Source organism: Dromiciops gliroides, chromosome 2 (genome assembly GCF_019393635.1).
Source record: "Dromiciops gliroides isolate mDroGli1 chromosome 2, mDroGli1.pri, whole genome shotgun sequence".
In the NCBI taxonomy this organism is placed as follows: Eukaryota; Metazoa; Chordata; class Mammalia; order Microbiotheria; family Microbiotheriidae; genus Dromiciops; species Dromiciops gliroides.
Genome location: NC_057862.1, coordinates 491,590,033 through 491,598,056, shown reverse-complemented (window position 1 = coordinate 491,598,056; position 8,024 = coordinate 491,590,033).

Here is an 8,024-nt window from a genome sequence, read left to right as displayed (position 1 = left end):
CTTTTAAAATTTTTATTTATTTATTTTTTTTGTGGGGCAATGAGGGTTAAGTGACTTGCCCAGGGTCACACAGCTAGTAAGTGTCAAGTGTCTGATGCTGGATTTGAACTCAGGTCCTCCTGAATCCAGGGCCAATGCTTTATCCACTGTGCCACCTAGCTTCCCCAAGTAGGCCCTTTATAAAGGATACCTGACTATTATAAAAATCCAGATTAATAGAGATGAGGCCCTAAACTAGAGTGGAGGTCACATGAGGAGAGAAGGGAAAAAAAGAGACATGTTGTAGGGATGAATGTAGGTAAATGATTGGCTATGGAGGATGGCTCTAAGGTTGCAAAAGTATGAATATTTAAATTGATTTTTCCCTGTTGTTCTTCAGAATCCCCTCCAACATTTCTAATTCCCCCCTTCTATCATTTTAGCTACTTTGATAAGTGTGAGATGGTATCTCATAGTTGTTTTAATTTGCATTTCTCTCATCAATAACAATTTAGAACATTTTTTATATGCCTATATAATAATTTTGGTTTCTTCATATCCTTTGACCATTTAGCAATTGGAGAATGACTTAATAGTCTTATAAATTTGACCAAGTTCTCTATATATTTGAGACATGAGGCCTTTATTTGAAAAACTGTTTATAAAAATTTCCACTAATTTTTTGCTTTTTTTCTTATTGTGGCTACGTTTGTTTTAATTGTACAAAACCAGGGGCGGCTAGGTGGCGCAGTGGATAAAGCACCAGCCCTGGATTCAGGAGTACCTGAGTTCAAATTCGGCCTCAGACACTTGATACTTACTGGCTGTGTGACCCTGGGCAAGTCACTTAACCCCTACTGCCCCGCCAAAAAAAAAGAAAGCAAGCCTTTATTTGTACAAAACCTTTTTTGGGGGAGGGGGGGTGGGCAATGAGGGTTAAGTGACTTGCCCAGGGTCACACAGCTAGCGTCAAGTGTCTGAAGCAGGATTTGAACTCAGATCCTCTTGAATCCAGGGCTGGTGCTTTATCTACTGCACCACCCAGCTGCCCTTGTACAAAACCTTTTTAATGTAATGTAATCTAAATCATCCAAATTGCATCTCAAAATGCTCTCTTGTTCATTCATAAATTCTTCTCCTTTCCAGAAGTCTGCTACTAGGTAATATGTTCCATGTTCTTCTAATTTTCTCATGTTAGCCCCCTTTATATCTAGGACCTATATCTATTTTGACCTTACCTTGGTAAATGTTTTAAGATATTTGTCTATTCCCAATTTTTCACAAATTGCTTTCTAGTTTCCCATCAATTTTTAAAATAGTAAATTCTTATTCCAAAAACAAATCTTCACATCTGTCAAACACAGGGTTATCATCATCAGTTAGTACTGAGTATTCTGTCCATTCAGCCACCTTTCTATTTTTTAGCCAGTTTCAGGCAGTTTTGATAATTACTCCTTTATTATATAGCTTAAGACCTAGTGGCACTAAACCTCATTTCTTTACATTTTTCTTTCATTAATTCATTTGATACTCTTGACTTTTTGTTCTTCCAAATGAATTTTATTATTTTTTTATAGCTCAATAAAATAATTTTTTGGTAATTTAACTGGGATGGCATTGAATAAGTAGATTATGTGGAATTATCATTTTTATTATACTGGTTCTGTCCAACCATGAGCAATTACTATTTCAACAGTTACTTAAATCTGACTTCATTTGTATAAAAACTGTTTTATACTTATGTTCATGTAGTTTCTGGGGTTGTCTTAGCAAGTGCACTCCAAGGTATTTTACATTGTCTATAGTTATTTTAAGCGGGACATCTCTTAGTATCTCTTCCTGCAGGTTTTTTTGGTTAGTGATACATAGAGGTTCTGATGATTTATGTGGATTTATTTTACATCTCGCTACTGCGTTAAAATTAGTAACTGTTTCAACTAACCTTTTAGATGAATCTCTGGGATTTTCCAAGTATATCATAATATTATCTACTGTAAGCAGCTAAAATTAGCCTGGGTGCCCTGAAGGGGCCGCCCCTCCCCCAGCTCAACTGCTCTCCCTGAAACCACCCCAGACATGTAAGCCTCAAGCACCCATGCCCTACTCATTGGGGATATGCACGGGTTTCTTGGCCCAGCCCCCAGCTCCAGCATGCTGGCACAGGGGCTTAGTGCCCCTGCCAACCTTGGGCCTAGCCCTGGAGGCTCCAACAAATTAGCTTGGCATGCATGGATATCCTGGCACAAGGCTTCTGAGAGGAAGAAGGGTTACAGAGCCTAGGGGGTAGGGGGAAGAGGTAGGAGGAGGACAGCTAGAGAGAAAGAAAAGTGAAGGGAGGCTGACAGTGAAAGAGAAGACTGAGAAAGGGGGCAGTTGCAGAGGACTGAAGGAGAGAGGTAGAGTGAGGCATGGCTGCAGCAGTGCAGCAGCCAGCATACCCACAGGTGAGAGATGTGGGAGGAGATTTCACATTGACAGGTTGTATTTTTCTTTGTCTTTTCCCCTAAGTTTATTCACCTCAATAAACCCTGTTTTTGTAATTAAATTGAAAAAAGGCATTTGCTTATCAGGCTGGGAGGCAGTGGGGGAGGGGGAGCCTCCCAATTGGCTCTTCCCATATTAAATTAAAAATTTTCAGATAGCTTATAGTTATAACTTTTTCAGAATGGCGAGCTCCAGCTAGGAATTTACAGATTAGGAGCAGTTAATATTTTTTTAACACTACAAAGTGAGAATTTTATTTCACTGACCATTATGATTCCTTCAACTTTTTTTTCTCCTCTTATTGCTATTGCTAACACTTCTAATACAATATTGAAATGATATTGGTGATGATGGGCATCCTTGCATCACTTCTGTGCTTACTGGGAAAGGTTCTAGCTTATCCCCATTACAAATAATGCTTACTGAAAACATTGCAAGCAGCTAGAAAAAAGGAATTCAAATACTGTGGAGTTACAATAAGGATAAAACAAGATCTAGCAGCATCTACATTAAAGTTCCGGAGGGCATGGAATATGATATCACAGAGGGCAAAGGGACTGGGACTACAGCCAAGAACCATGTACCCAGCAAAACTGTCTATAATCTTTCAGAGGCAAAAATGACACTTCAGTGAAAAGGAGGACTTTCAGGCATTTGTGATGAAAAGACCTGAACTGAATAGAAAATCTGACTTTCAAATATAAGACCCTAGAGAAGCATAAAAAGGTAAACAGGAAAATGAAATCATGAGGGATATTAAAAGATTAAACTGTTTACATTCCTACATGGGAAGATAATACTTCGAACTCATAAGATCTTTCTCAGTATTAGGGCAGCTGAAAGGAATACACTTAGACAGAAGGCACAGGTCTGAACTGTGGAAATTTATTTTGATTTGGGGACCCTACCTTTAGGCTGAGATTAGAAAGCCTTAGGCCTTCAGGGTCTCTTCCCCTCCCCCTCAGCTTCAGCTGAGTCAAAAAGCCCCATGGACTGTACAAGACGCCAGGTCAGACAGCTGGGGGAAAAAAAAAGCCCCCAGCTCCCTCCGACCTGAGTGGAGCTATCCGAAAGGTCCCGGATAGCCTGTGCTATACAAGCTGCTCGAGCACCGCCTCGCCCTCCCCCCCCCACCAGCCGCAGCCCTAGCTGGCAGATTAGCTTGATGTGGGGGCGCAGGAAGCCCTGAGAGTTGGGTGGAGAGAAGAAAAGGTATATATAGACCTGGCAGTTAGACAGCAAGAGGTTTGGACAAGGACGGACAAGAGAGGCTGAGAAGAAGTTCAGACAAGGAGACAGGGGATGAGACGAACAGCAACGCAGGACTAGGAGCAAAGGCAGCAGAAGACAGACTGAACAGGAGGCAGCGGAGAGCACAGAAGGGGTCAGCACAGGGTACAAGTTGGAGAAAGTGAAGATTGAGGAGTTAGAAGAAAATAGCTGAGCAGGGAAAGTGTAACGTGCCCTGAGGCTGGAGGCAGCTAAGGCCCTTATTGTATTAAAAAAGTTTGAGGCACAGCAGGTGGGAAAGAGACACAGTGGAAAGAGACACACTGTAATGTAGTCAGGTTGTACATTTTATTTCCCTGTATTCTTAATTTTAAATAGTATCTCATAAATAAACTTTGCTTTCATTATTTAGTTAAGAGGCTTCTTAATCTTTAGTTTATCAATTTGGGAGTAGAGCAGTGTGGTGGAACTTTACATATGGCCCATACTAAATTAATAGCAGTCAGATAGCCAAATAGTCAACAGTCCCAGAATTAGTACCCCAATCAAATTAGCTCCCCAAATTTAGGCTAGTCAATTCAAAATATTTTCACAGAACTGAATAGGAAGGGATGATACCTGTAAAGCATTTATTTTTTTATCCTTGTTTTTTGTGGGGCAGACAGGGTCAGGTGTCTTATGTCTGGGGCCAGATTTAGGCTTGGGGCCTCCTGGGTCCAGGGCTGGTACTTTGTCCACTGTGCCACCTAGCTAAACCATGATGACATCTTTAAAATAGGGTTGAGGTGTAGGAGGAATGCACTAGAGGAGGGAAAATGGGAGAGGTACACTGGGTAGCTCACATGAAGGAAACAGGAAAAAAGCTTATGGAGGGGAAAGGAAGAGGGGGAAAGTGTGGGGGAGTGAGTGAACCTTACAATCATCAGAATTGGCTCCAAGAGGGAATAACATACATACTCAAGTGGGCATAGTAATATATTTTGCCCTGAGGGAAATCGGGAGGGGAAGGAGATAAGGGGGGAAGGAGATAAGGGGCGGGGCAGGAGGGAGATGAGGGGAAGGAAGGAAGGGCAGATTGGGGGAGGGAGCAGTAAAAAGCAAAACACTTTCGAGGAAGGTGAAGATGTTTTGCATAACTGCACATGTATGACATATTGAATTGCTTGATTTCATAGGGAGGGTTGAGGAGGAAAGGAGGAAGAAAAAGTTATGATGATTGACTATAATGGCAAAATGTATGGTACCTACTTTGCTGGGCTATTGTGAAGAAAATTCTTTGTCGAGTTTAAGGTACTATATAAAAGTTATGATGAACAGGATGCTATTAGAAAAACCTGGAAAGACCTACATGAACTGGAGCAGAGTGAAATGTACCATATACAAAATAAGAGCAATAATGTTAGATGATCTGCTGGGAAGCATGTGGTTCTTTTCAGCAATGCAATGATCCAATATAACTCTGAAGGACTTATGAAAATTGCAACCCATCTACAGAGAAAGAACTGATGGTATATGAAAACAGATTGAAGCATATTTTTTTTGACAGTTCCTTAATCTGAAGTTTTTTTTCTATCTGTTTTCTCTCACAACCTAGCTAATATGGAGATGTTTTCCATGACTACTCATTTATAACATATATTGAATTACTTGAGTTCTTGGGGGTGGGAAGGGATGGAGGAAGAAAAGTTGGAACACAAAGGTTTTTTGTTTTAAAAATAAACATTTTTGTTTAAAGTAAAAAAAAAATAGGTGGGAAGTAGCAATACAGAACTAGAAACAATGGGTCCAAATTTTGGAGAGCAGATCATCTGTTTAAAGAAAATAATATACATTATAGTAACATGACAAAATGGAATGCTTTGGAAAGCAGTAGGTTCCCAATCACTAACGGTCTTCCAAAAGAGCTAAATTATAACTTGTTTGGGTTTTTTAATTTAATGCTGCATTTAAAAAGCAGAGAATTTCCATACATAAATCAAAACATGCAAAAAATAGGACTATATAAAATTGTGAATTCTATCTCATACCAGTTGCTCTAAGTACATAATTCTATAATTTCATTTTTTAAAGTTCTGCTTAACATGTATTTGATCTTCCCTTGAGTGAATCTGAAATATTACAATGACTCCTTAAGACTATTATTACTAACAAAACCTCCCATTAACCTTCCTTTCTTCCTCCCAAATTCTCCTTCTACAATGGGGAAGTGGAGGTTAACCCACAGTATAGCCACATCTAAAAGTATTCCTTTTTCCATCTGTTATCCACATCTTCTGTATGAAAAAGGGTAACATGTTTAAAGTATTTTCAGGTCTCCTGGAGGCTTGATTCTTGGAACACAAAGTTTTTAAAAATTGATGTCAAAATTTGTTTTTACATGTAATTTGGAAAACAAAATTCTAAACAGAAAAAAAAATGCTTACTGATGGTTTTAGGTTGATACTTCTTATCATTTTAAGGAAAAATCCATTTGTACCTATACTTCCAAGTGTTTTTAATAGGAATGAGTGTGTCAAAAGGTTTTTTTTTGCCTATATTGATATTATATGATTTCTGTTACTTTTGTTATTGCTATAATCAATTATGTTAATAGTTTTCCTTATTTTAAACCGTCCCTGCATTCCTGGTATAAATCCTACTTGGTCACCAGGTATAATCTTTGTGATATATTATTGTAGTCTTGTTGGAGGCTAATATTTAGAATTTTTGCATTCATATTCATTAAGGAAATTGGGCTATAATTTCCTCTTTTTTTGCTCTTTCTTATTTAGACATCAGCACCATATTTGTTTCATAAAAGAAGTTTGCTAGGATTCCTTCTTTGCTTATTATTCCAAATAACTTATTTAATATTGGAATTAGTTCATCTTTAAATGTTTTATAGGATTCATTTGTAAATCCATCTGTTCCTGATGCTCTTTATTCTTACAAAGCTCATTTATGGACTGTTCGATTTCTTTTTCTGAAATAGGCTTGTTTAGATATTTCATTTCTATTAATATAGGGAGTTTATATTTTTCAAAATATTCTTACATTTCAATTAAATTGTTAAATTTATTGGCACATAATTGGGCAAAATAACTCCTAATGGTAGTTTTGACATTCTCTTCATTACTGGCATATTTACCCTTTTCATTTTTGATACTATTGATTTGGTTTTGTCTCCGTTTTTGATCATATTAACTAATGTTTGATCTAATTTTTTTTTCATAGAACAAACTTCTAGTTTTATTTACTAATTCAATGCTTTCCTTACATTTAATTTTATTAATCTCACCTTTAATCTGTAGGGTTTTCAAATTGATGTTTATTTGGGGATTCTGAATGTTCTTTTTCTAGTTTTTTAATTACATATTCATAAACATGTTTGTTGCTAAAAAAAAAATTCTTGCAGTACTATTATTTTTTCCTAATTATTCCTTAACCTCTCTTATTTGATATTTAAAGTTCTCTTAAGCTGTTCCAGGAAATTTTTGGCATGTGACTATTTCACATTGTTATCTGAAGCAAAAGTAGCTGTTTTAAACTTCACTATCTTCTGAGTTTGAAACCACAGTAGTGATCTATGGTAGAATTCCTCTTTTGTCTACTCACTTTAAAAAAGTAGCATATTTCTTGGGCACCAAGTGAACAACTTAAAGCAACAATCAGTACCAAATGAACAACTTATAGCAACCATCAGCACAGAATCAACTGTCTCTGTGAGACACTCCCCAGGTACCTTTAGACGCAAAGTTTTTAGAAGAGAAATATGATCAAATGGGGAAAGAGATGATTAAACCCCTTAAAACCAGAAGAGCCTTCAGGGTCGATGTGAATGAGCCTTCATATCTCTCTCTTTTTTTTTTTTGGTGGGGCAGTGAGGGTCAAGTGACTTGCCCAGGGTCACACAGCTTGTAAGTGTTAAGTATCTGAGGCAGGATTTGAACTCAGGTCCTCCTGAATCAAGGGACAATGCTTTATCCACTGCCACCTAGCTGCCCCCCCCCAACTCCTCCCTTGCTCAGCATTGCCTCCTTGAACCAATGGGGGAGGGGGGGGAGGAAAGGGGAGCAGTTGGTGACTTAAGGTTCCCTGGCTCCCATACTTAGTCCAAGCAGGCTGAGGAGGAGAGTGAAATGAAGTTCACGGTGCAGGTGCCCCAGCAGTGCAGACCAAAACCTGTTGTTAAATACTGACCCTCCCATCCTAGAAATGGCCTTAAAAATGAGAAATGATGCGTTTCCTCAATGTTTTAATACCCGTGCCCCTATTCTCCTGCAGCATGAAGATCCTTCCCCTCAGGTACCCCTTATCCTGGGCAGTGCCTTCCTAGACCTGCCACCAAGGAG